Source organism: Triticum dicoccoides, chromosome 2A (assembly GCF_002162155.2).
Source record: "Triticum dicoccoides isolate Atlit2015 ecotype Zavitan chromosome 2A, WEW_v2.0, whole genome shotgun sequence".
NCBI lineage: Eukaryota > Viridiplantae > Streptophyta > Magnoliopsida > Poales > Poaceae > Triticum > Triticum dicoccoides.
The window spans coordinates 715,108,359-715,120,419 of NC_041382.1; the positions used below are offsets into that span (position 1 = coordinate 715,108,359).

General features: G+C 44.4%; 1 pseudogene; it reads right to left on the reverse strand.

Moving 5' to 3' along the window:
* Window positions 1-10,031: 10,031 nt before the first annotated feature.
* LOC119358167 lies at window positions 10,032-11,685 on the reverse strand (annotated as a pseudogene).
* Between the last annotated feature and the right edge of the window lie 376 nt (window positions 11,686-12,061).

A 12,061-nucleotide genomic window follows, 5' to 3' on the forward strand; every position in this document is an offset into this window, starting at 1 on the left:
GGGGAAACCCTAGGGTGCCTCCCCCTCTCCCCTTGCCCCTATATATAGTGGAGGGGTGGGAGGGCAGCCGTGACCTCTTCCCTGGCGCAACCCTCCCTCCTCCTACACCTCCTTCTCCTCCATAGTGCTTGGCGAAGCCCTGCTGGAGAACCACGAGCTCCATTGCCACCATGTCGTCGTGCTGCTGGAGTTCTCCCTCAACTTCTCCTCTCCCCTTGCTGGATCAAGAAGGAGGAGACGTCCCCGGGCTGTACGTGTGTTGAACGCGGAGGCGCCGTCCGTTCGGCGCTAGATCGGATCTTCCGCGATTTGAATCGCCATGAGTACGACTCCATCAACCGCGTTCTTGTAACGCTTCCGCTTAGCGATCTTCAAGGGTATGAAGATGCACTCTCCTTCCCCTCGTTGCTAGATTACTCCATAGATTGATCTTGGTGATGCGTAGAAAATTTCAAATTTCTGCTACGATCCCCAACAGCCCCTCCACGGTCGGAACGCCGGAAAAATCGCCCAGACGGTGGTGGAGAGGCTGCCTCGGCGAAACCTCTACTCTTTTTTTGGCGGGGAATGGCCTATCTCGTGGTGGTGGGCAGTGAGCTGCGCCGGGATCAGCCGGGTGGCGGCCGAGCGCGCGGGAGGGGGGAGGGGGGCGAATCTGGACGATAGGCTTGACTTTTCACCCGATGATGTGGGCCAGACGTGCTTTTCCCTTGCGCCAGAGCCCCCGAGCACCTCCAGTGTGCCGGGTTCGGCCTGCGATCGCCGGGCCAGAAAAGGGTCGAGCCGGCGGATTTCAGCGTCCTATAGGGACGCGACTGGGGCGTTTTTTCGGCGCCAGCGTGAAAAAAGTCGCCTAGAGGGGCCTGTTGGGGGGCGCGGCTGGAGATGCTCTTATATGCAAACTAAAAAGAAACGAAGGAAGTACTTTGATACCCAAGGATCAGAATTTGAGATGCGAACCAAATAATTGACAGAATCTTTGCCCTTTACACAGGCAGCAATGCAGCATCAACACACAGAGATTGGATCTATTTTCTTAGGGTTACTGGTCACTGTGATGTGGTGTTAGGGCATCTCTAACACCAACCCCTAAACCACCCGCGGACACTAATACGGGAGCCGGCCATTCAAACCTGACTCAATATTCATCACCAATTTATTTTAAGTCCACATGCTTAAAATAGCTGCATATCTAAATTTGTCTTTTTTATTTCTTAATGTACATCTTGAGTTTGGACTTGGAAGTTTTAGGGGTTGTAGTCACATTTCTTGTGAACATTCATTTTTTTAAGAATTTTTTAACATCTAAAATTGATGTTTTGAAATTGAAGCATGGGGAGCACCCCAAAGATGGGAGCAGCTGATATTTCCCTATTCCATGGTGCACTTACAGGTTGGAGAAACATATTGTTTTTGGTCGTGCCAATCAGCAGGAACGGCAGGCTGCATGGGACGTAAGTCTGGAGATGTTTTGTCCAGAGGCAAGGGGAAGAGAACACACCTTGAGATGGACACTGATCTTTCGTGACTTCACCAAGCGATTTGCATGTGACTGCTGCTGCATTGCAGTGCACGAACATGGAACAAAAGTTGGTGGACAATTTCGAGATTAGCTTTGTAGCCTTTAGGCATCCTAACATGGTCTCTCAAATCGCTTGCAACCGTTTAGACTGAAGTGTTAACTCTTTTTTGCCATCCAATGATATGTTGTAAATGCCCACAAACGCATATGGGCGTTTGAATTCTCGCAAACCGGCCACGGGGAAGGTTTGCAAGAGTCCGGACCTCTACCACGTAGGACTCCGACGCCCACGGTCCATTCAAATTCCCTTTCTCGAACCATTTTTCTCCCACTCCGCCCCTTCCCCCTTCTTTGTATGCGCAACCTCCCAGCCCGATGACGCCGCTCTACCACTCCGGCAGCCGCCCATGCCTTGTCGGGTGTCCCGCCACCATCCACCTTGGATTTGTCCGCAGTCGGGTATCCTTCACCCCAGCCAACACCGTCCATGGCGGACATCAAGCCCGACAAATATTCAACCAAATGCTATTGAGTTTTTTTTTATGTTTTTGTTATTTCTTCGAGCAAGCACGATAGCGGGGTACACGACGAGGGAGGATGAGTTGTTTGCGATGCGTGGTTGGCCAGAAGTGCGGATTTTGTAGACATGAGGCAAGGGGGCATGTGTTTTGGCTAAATGTGTATTCTTTGTTTTATAAGCAAAAGCACTTCCCACCTTACAATTTGCAAATGATCCATAATCGCAAATTGAAGCCGCTAACCCATCACTGGTACACCATCTCAAACTTCGCCAGAAGTATTTTGGTGCGGTCGCACAAGTGGAGAGAATATTGCCATCGGGTGTGTCAAAAACGAAGATCGTAATTTTTGCTTTCTGTTGCTCTACACATTGGTCAATTATATTTACAGTAACAAATTTATTGATTCACTCAAAATAATATAGTTGTAGCATAAAGTTTGACCAAGTGTGTAGAAAATAATATGAACATTTACAGTAACAAATTTCTATGATGTGAAATATATGCAATGAGAATCCAATGGTATTAATTTGGTGGTGTATATGTTAGTATATATTTTCACAAACTCGTTGAAAATATTTAAGGTTGACTTTAGACAAACCTAATATGTGCAGTAAATAAAAACAGAGGGAGTAAAATTAATCACTTTGGCTTAACTTCTTTGTAAAAATGGAATCTACTCATCTTAATGGAATTTTCATGAAAGAGGCATATCTCAAGAGACTGATATACCAGTATCATATTCCATCATCTCAATCTGCAAAAACACATCATGCTGGCAAAAACTAATACAAAGGGCGATCATGTTTACATGCTAGAATCTGCTTTAAGTACATAGGCACAATGACACAAACAATACCATCATTATCTTCCTTCCATTATTGATTGGTAAACACTTGCACTCATTTCGAACATGCCACTTTTTCCCTTTTTCAAGACCACACCAACATGCCTCTGAGCTAAACTACATGGCATATGCTCACGTGCACTTAGGTAGGCTGCCTCATCGGAAGGAGTTCAGAACATTGACATCAGTCTCACCAAACCACATTCATCGGCTAAAAAAAACAGAAACCAAATTCGGCTCTCTTCGGAGCATATGCTTCTGACCGTCAATTTTTTTTTTGCAAAAAAATAAATAAAAATTAGCTGTGTTCATTGTCACACTCAAATGCTACTTGCAAATTTTTAGTGGAAAAGGTTAAGCATTTCGACCTGTGTGAAAAAAACAAATCGAACACCAAATGTTATACTTAAATCATTCTTTTCAGCGATGAAGCACTGCTATCCCGTTCCGCATAAAACTTTTCAAGCACACTTTGTTAGACTATCATGAACATCCACACAAAAAAACAGAATTTTTAAAATTTATTTACTATTCATTTTGAATTTACTGTTCATTCGACATCATATGCTCCCTCAAAACGGCCTTCTCAAAAGAAGCCTGGTAAAATTTCACTTTGAAAAGACATCTGTGGAGGCCTGTACAAAAGAACAAAATTCGTGACTCAAAAGACGCATTTTGGAGCGTTTTTGTTGCCCGCATGTAACGCCCTCGATGCGGCTATATCTCCCACGTGTCAAAGCACGACTTAGAGGCATAACCGCATTGAAAATAATGTCACAAGTGAGGTAATCTTCACACAACCCATGTAATACATAAGGGAAAGAGATACATAATTGGCTTACAATCGCCACTTCACACAATACATGAATAAAACATTACATCATCCAGATACACTCAAGGTCTGACTACGAAACCAAAATAAAAGAAGACTACCCCAAATGCTACACAGATCCCCGATCACCCCAACTGGGCTCCACTACTGATCAACTGGAGACGGAAACAACATTATGAATGAGATCTTCAACGAGCTCCTCCTTGAACTCGGTTGCGTCACCTTCTCGATAACATCGGCACCTGCAAACTGGTTTTGGAAGTATCTGTGAGTCACGGGGACTCAGCAATCTCACACCCTCGCGATCAAGACTATTTAAGCTTATGGGTAAGGTAAAAGGTATGAGGTGGAGCTGCAGCAAGCGACTAGCATATTTGGTGGCTAACATACGCAAATGGGAGCGGGAAGAGAAGGCAAAAGCACGGTCGAGAATCTATGATCAAGAAGTGATCCTAGAACAACCCACGTCAAGCATTACTCCAACACCGTGTTCACTTCTCGGCCCCCGCTGAGAAGAGACCATCACGGTTACACACGCGGTTGATGCGTTTTAAATTAAGGTTAAGTTTCAGGTTTTCTACAACCGGACATTAACAAATTCCCATCCGCCCATAACTGCGGGCACGGCTTTCGAAAGTTCAAATCCCTGCAGGGGTGTCCCAACTTAGCCCATCACAAGCTCTCACGGTCAACGAAGGATATTCCTTCTCCCAAGACAATCTGATCAGACTCGGCATCCCGGTTACAAGACATCCTCGACAATGGTAAAACAAGTCCAGTAAGACCACCCGTTGTGCCGACAAATCCTGATAGGAGCTACACATATCTCGTTCTCAGGGCACACCGGATAAGCTAAACGTACGAGAGCCAACGTAACCCAAGTTGCCAAGGGACGGCCCCGCACGGTGCTCTGGGTTGGACCAACACTTAGAGAAGCACTGGCCCAGGGGGTTAAAATAGAGATGTCCCCTGGGCTGGCTGACCCAAGGGAAAGAAAAGGCTAGGTGGTGAATGGTAAAACCAAGGTTGGGCCTTGCTGGAGGAGTTTTATTCAAGGCGAACTGTCAAGGGGTTCCCATTATAACCCAACTGTGTAAGGAACGCAAAATCCGGGAATATAACACCGATATGACGGAAACTAGGGCGGCAAGAGTGGAACAAAACACCAGGCATAAGGCCGACCCTTCCACCCTTTACCAAGTATATAGATGCATTAATTAAATAAGAGATATTGTGATATCCCAACAAAATAACCATGTTCCAACAAGGAACAAACTCCAATCTTCACCTGCAACTAACAACGCTATAAGAGGGGCTGAGCAAAGCTGTAACATAGCCAAACAACGGTTTGCTAGGACAAGGTGGGTTAGAGGCTTGGCTTAACAATATGGGAGGCAAGATAAGCAAGTGGTAGGTATCGCAGCATAGGCATAGCAAAAGAGCGAGCAACTAGCAAGCAAAGATAGAAGTGTTTTCGAGGGTATGCAGGGGCGAAATTGGGCCTGGGGCAACTGGGGCTGTAGCCCCAGGCATGGCCCAACTAGCCTTTATACATATAGTAGCAAATATTTGAGAATTTGGGATACGGGGAAGATTAGCCCCAGGCTTCACGTAGTGTACAATGCTTCAGCCCATTAGCCCAACTCAAGTGGATTGATCAGAACAGAAAATCAATCGCGCAGCCAGAAAATCTATCGACGAGAACACATTGACGCTTCGATCTGTCGCTCGCTCGTTCGCCAAGAAAAAAGAATCCCTCTCCCGATCGGCAGAGAAACCCTCGCCTCTCTCAAACGGAGCTCCCATGCGCTGCGCGGCTGTGCTGCCGCCGCCTTCAGTCCTCAAGTCGCGATTCCCCGCCGCGCCGTTTGCCGGATCCAGCATCCTGACCACCTGCCTCTCCTAGTCTCCTTCCGATCTTCTCAAACTATTCCTAAACTACAGTGCACGCACAGATAATAAGTAATATGTAACTCTGTATCATCTAATTCTTTTCCCAAGTTTCTTTATATCAGGCAAACTCAGTGAATTGGTGGTGTTAAATTATATTGCTTAGTCAGTTTTATTTCACTGTCATAAGGAGATTAGAAACCAAGATGAAGAGGACCCGTATAATTGAAGCATTTATGATATTAAGATTATACAGTGCTATCAAAAAATGAGGAAACGCAAGGGGCTACTACCTCGTGGACTTCGTGTTAATGGTATATAATGTGTTCTTTTTCAAAATTTCATATGAACAATTGATTTATTCTATGTCCACTGCACTTTCTTGATTTTAAATACTTTATTTTATGGTTGCAGGTCCAGGTCCTTCTGCTATTTTTGGTGAAGAATAGATGACCTTGAATTAAGCAAGTCTTCACTAATTTGGTACCAAACAATTTTTGCAATGATGCACTTTGTTAAACTATTTGTTTAATGGAATTTTCTCTCATGATAATAATGAATTTATATTTGTTTTTGAATGTGATTTTATGGCATACATATAACGCACATTGATGTGCGTGATATTTGACATTATATTTGGTCAGTTAGTTTTAGCCCTGGGCTTTGACAAATCTTGGTTCCGCCTTTGAGGGTATGGTCATCTTGCCTGAAATCCCGCAAGGAAGAAAAACGAGTCCATGAAGAAGACAAACGGACGAAGTCGAACGATTCCTCACAAGCGCGACGTTATCAGAATCAATCCGAAGAAGCAACACCGGAAAGAAGCACACAACATAGTAAACAACCAACACATGAACATAGCATGAGATGCGGGATGTGGCATATGATGCATATGCATGATTTGGAAAGGAATGATTGAACTTGGACTCAACATGGAAAACCAAGAGTGCCACTGGAAAGGTGAGGTTATTTCGGTTGAAATCGATATAAGGATCACCGGAATCGGATGCACGGTTTGGAAATGGCAAGCAAAATAAATATGGCACCGGTCTGCGATAATCAGCACGAGACCATCTAAATGCATCAAGACAAATATGCTACAGCACTCAAACATAGCAACAAAATAAATGGCATGGATCCACTCATGATGCTTGACAAAAGATGAACACTGAGCTACAGCTAATTCGTCCATTAACAGGTTCAAACAATCATGGCAAAAGTGCAAATGATAACAGGTTACAGACTTAGTGAAATAACAAGAAGTCAGGAATTTATCATCAGGAAGCAATCTTACGAGCATGATAACTACATGCTACAGGAAGATATCATGGCAAAGCAAGACATGGCATGAAGCCACTCAGAGCATATAACAGAAGTCCCTTAGTGACCATGAGCCAAAAGGGATTAGAAAATACAATTGCAAGCATGTGAACATAGCAAAAACATAAACAGATTCAGACTTAGTGAAAAACTGGAGCATGCAAAATAGATTAACAAGTAGGCATGTTTACGAGCTTGATGCACTCACTACGAGGCATTGCATGACAAACTAAGCATACACCCATCAAATAGACATGACATAGAAGCTAGACATGGCAACAACAACAACATAGCATGCACGGATCAATAGCAACAACCTCGGCAAAATCGCTAAACATGTTAACAATCTGCCAGGAACATTTTATAGAAAAAGTAGATCTCGATTGACTCAAGCTAGGTTGCTCCATAAATGCAAACAAAGACATGGATGGATAGAGCACCGCATATTTACAAAACATCCTTACTGATCATCCTCAAAAGAGGCATAGATCACTAGGAAACAACATGAACATATGTCATAAAAATAATAACAGGACAAGGACTTAGTGAAATTCTAAGTCCCTGAAAACAACATCATTGAGTAAGCTACTTTGCATGCTTGTGCTAGTCACCACAAAGATCACAAAAATACATGGCATACACCCCTGTAAAGATGGCATGGCATATTTCAAAACACATGTAGGGCTCAGGATCATAGCATGCACACATTAATCATGGCAAAAATGACAAAAGTGCATTTGTTGAAACAGATCTGACATAATCATCACATAGCCCTCTTCCAATAGCATTTCGGGCATCAAGATGAGCTCAAATGGAAATGATGCAATGAGATGAAATGATGTACTCGTCGAGATGAACATTTTGATATGCTACACGCACGAACGGAGCCACGATGAGAAAGTTATGATGCGATGAAGATAGCAAAAAGTTACTGGAAATTAGGGCAAAAGTTAGGTCAACCTCGAAAACGGATCTGGATCTCGCCAGAGGCTTTGCCGGAACCGGGACCGGAGAGAGACGGGGAGGACGCCGGCAGGCTCGAGGGCGGCGGAGGAGGACGAGGCCGGAGGGAGACGGCGGTGGGGAGGCGCGCCGGAGCGGCGAGGCGCGGCAGGGAGGCGAGGCGGTCCGGCAGCCGCGTGGAGGTCGCCGGCGGCGAGCTTGCGAGCGGCGCGGCCGGCCGGTCGGGGCGCGGCAGGGAGGCGAGCACCTGGCGGTGGCGGGGAAGACCAGGCGCGGGGCGGCGAACAGGCCAGGCGGCGGCGCGGATCTGGGCCTGCGCGGGCCCGCGACGGGCTCTGTGTGCCGCGGCGGAGGAGGAGAGAGAGAGGGGCCGCCGGCGGTGACGTGGCGACACGTGGTTGGCTGTTGAGGGCGGTGCGGACATGTCCGGTGCGGTGAAGAAGTGTCCAGTGGCGCGAGGAGGACGAAGTTAGGGTTTCATCCGCGAATTTTTGGAGGGGAACACATATTTATAGGTAGAGGGAGCTAGGAAGCTCCAAATGAGGTGCGGTTTGCGGCCACGCGATCGTGATCGAACACTCTAGATGATGGAGAGGTCTTAGGTGGGTTTTGGGCCAGTTTGGAAGCGTGTTGGGCTGCAACACACACGAGGCCTTTTCGGTCCCTCGGTTAACCGTTGGAGTATCAAACGAAATCCAAATGGTATGAAACTTGACAGGCGGTCTACCGGTAGTAAACCAAGGCCGCATGACAAGTGTCGGTCCAATCCGAAATCGTTTAACACCCGCACACGAAAAGAGGTAGAAAGGGACACCGAATGACATAGGAGCGCCGGATTGCAAAACGGACAATGGGAAAAATGCTCGGATGCATGAGACGAACATGTATGTAAATGCAATGCACATGATGACATAAAATGGGATGCATGACATGCAAGCAATGACAAGGCAACAACAACGAATAACTGGAGGACACCTGACACATCGGTCTCGGGGCGCTACAACGTACCTCCACAGATGTTTTTTCGAGGCGAAATTTTGCAGAATGTTAGAAAATTTGTTGATGTTCAACCGCAAAAACAGTCAGAATTTTTGATTGTTTTACTTTATTTTTTGAAATTTATTGTCGATGCGAGCGCATTTGTATTCGAGATTACAGTAGCACTTTCCACCTCCTTCCTCTTTCTTGTGATCTCTCTGGGTGATTTTGCGTTTCTTTCTCGGCCAGCCGTCGGGTCGTTCCGTTTCATTTTGTCAGTACTGATTCGAAAGTAACATCTCGAACTACTGATACTGAATCAGGAATTCATGGATATATTCTGCAGCTAATCAACTCCTCCCCAGATAGATCAGCCACTTGATCAGTTCATGTCTTGTTACCTTTTTTGATTTCTCATATTCCCTATCAAACTATCCGGACGATATTCAGTTCATGTTGAAGCGTCTTCACTCTTCAGAGAAAAAACAGAGAATCTATTTCACTGCTTGGCAGACAGATGGACTGCAAACTGACAATGAATTGTTCGATCAGGGGCACGGATATAATCATGAATGTGTCCGAGTACGAGAAGCTCGCCAAGGAGAAGCTGTCGAAGATGGTGTACGACTACTACGCCTCCGGCACAGAAGATCAGTGGACGTTCAACGAGAACAGGGAGGCCTTCTCCAGAATCCTGTAAGCTATCCAAAGTAGAAGGTCTCATGCTTTTAGCTGCATCCATTGATTTTGATTTGAACTTCTTAGCAGAATGTATTTGGTAGTATGCTGCTAGATGAGTTGTACTTGTTTTTATTACAACCATAGAGGGTGTGACATTCCAGGTGAAATGGATAATTTACTTCAGACGTTGCAGATATGGTAAAAATGAGTACTTGAGTTGCGGCCAGTTGAATTGACGTGCCTGTTGATGTGGGCAGGAACGATAAGGTTTGGAAAGTAAAGCACATCAATAAAGCTCAACGGAGGCTTTGAGTGACAAATGCGGCTATTTCTCAATAAAAAAAGAAGTCATGATTCTTGAGATCCTACAGCGAAGGCAACAATATCCAGCAATGTGAAGGACAGGCTAATCCTATTGGGGAAAGTCAAATAAATTCGACCACTAAAACAAGGAAGCTGGAAACAACAAATACTACGTATTTACTTAAGAAACTTGCTGAAATAACTAGCCTTGATGGCCTCATCCATTAGGCCTTCATATGTCAGTTTTAGATCAAACTCATTTTCTGGAAAACTTGACATAATTTCATCACTTCTTGCATTGCTCTATGAGGAGGGCCTTCCACAGAGATCCCATAGCGTTTGCATAGTGACCCCAAGTCATGGAGATGTCTCTTATCTGCAGATAACAGTAGAACTCTGTAATTATGGTTATTTCTGTTGTGGATTTACCAAATGGTACAAGCTACGTAACAAACTGGGACTGCAAAAATGATATCGACATAACGACAAAAGCAAATAAACTTAGCCACTTCAACAAAAAAGGTCTTCGCATTCACAGAACCAAAGGCCAACAAGTAAATACTACTAAATAACAGCACAAACATGGGAAATGGAGTTGCATTACAAATAACATGGAGTAAAAGAAAGAACTACCAAAACAAGGTTTTAGCTAAAATTGTACTTTGAAAAGTGAGAGACAGAAAACCACCCTTGCAAGCAAAAGTGTTATACCCTAAACACGATGATATGAAGTGTTTTTATACCCAACAGCTCTGGAGTAAAAATGATGTACCATTTGATGCCGAAAGCTTCGGCAACTTCCTTGCCAAACAAAGGGTGTCAACAAACAGCCAATCTTCGGGCATCTGAGCTGAACAACGGTCAAACTCTTGGGCCAAGAAAGGGCCATCAAATTGTTTTACATTATGAGCAACCCATATAACTGGTTTGCCAGGAGTTTGGCGGCTTCGAACTAACGCCAGTAGTAATGGAAGTACATCACTGAACCTACATTATTCAGATTAAGATAACACTTAGAGTAAGTTCAGTGTTAACAGAGTCAGATGTACAAAGAACCAAATTTCCATTTTAAAAACTTGCGAAGTGCACAAGATTCCTAAAAATAAAGACTTAGAAACGCCTACCATACTAGTAGTATGGATGGTTATCAAAACACGACAAAGAAATTTACTGCACAAATAGACTTACTTCCATATGGTCTTTGTGACAGCACCATGTTGAGGAATGAAAAGGTTGGGCATGCATACAGGCGTGCGAGTGTGAGTGCATCCTAATTAGTGACAATTTCTTTACATTCAGGCTCGCCGACTAATGTGAAGGGATGGGGTGTCGTGATGGAATTGGAAATAACATGAATGCATTGGAAGAGAAACACACCTCGGGACATCAGGTCGGCAGACCAAATCATTGTTGATGTTAGTGACAGCTGCAATGTACTTAGGAACATCCATCTCAGGATTAAGGAGAGTTTCAAATGTGTTATTCTTTCCTGCCCAAAGATCATGGACTGCAAACTCAGTGATTCTATTACGCTTCTGGAAAAAAATCAGTGGTCTTAATATCAAAGATAAGAAGAGGCCCAGATTTCTCATGTTCAGAAGTCTGTTGAAACTCTAATGGCTGAATCCGGGAAATACATGTTCTGTCCAAACTAGCTGTCTCTTGAACCCTTGTTGAGAAAAGGCGCCTCTCATAGCTTTTTGGATCAAGCAACTTTCCAGATGACAATCCAGCATGTGGCATAAGCAACCTGGCAGGACAACTACTCCATATGCTGTTCCTCAGTTGATTGAAGCGAAGAAGCAATGCCATTTTGCGTGTCAGAAGCGTGCTTAGATATTAACAAACAGAGTGGACGTCCTGTGGCTTAGATGAACCACATCAAACGCCTGCATCAATAAAACAACCCTATATAAGAGTAGATAGCAAAGAGCCAATGAGTTGGTTTCACAGCACCAAAGTTTTAAGCTGGAAAGCACGAAATGTAATCTTTCAATTCTGATATCAGTCAGGTCGGACAGTTTGATGTCGAAACTGCCAGCTCTAATGTGGCAGATGAAAGATACACGACATCTAAAAGACAGCCCATAGATCCAAATATACCATTTTGAATGGAACCTAAAACTATGTACTACCTCTGTACCAAAATATAAGACTTTTTTGCAGTTTAAATTAAACTGCAAAAACGCGTTATATTTTGATACGGA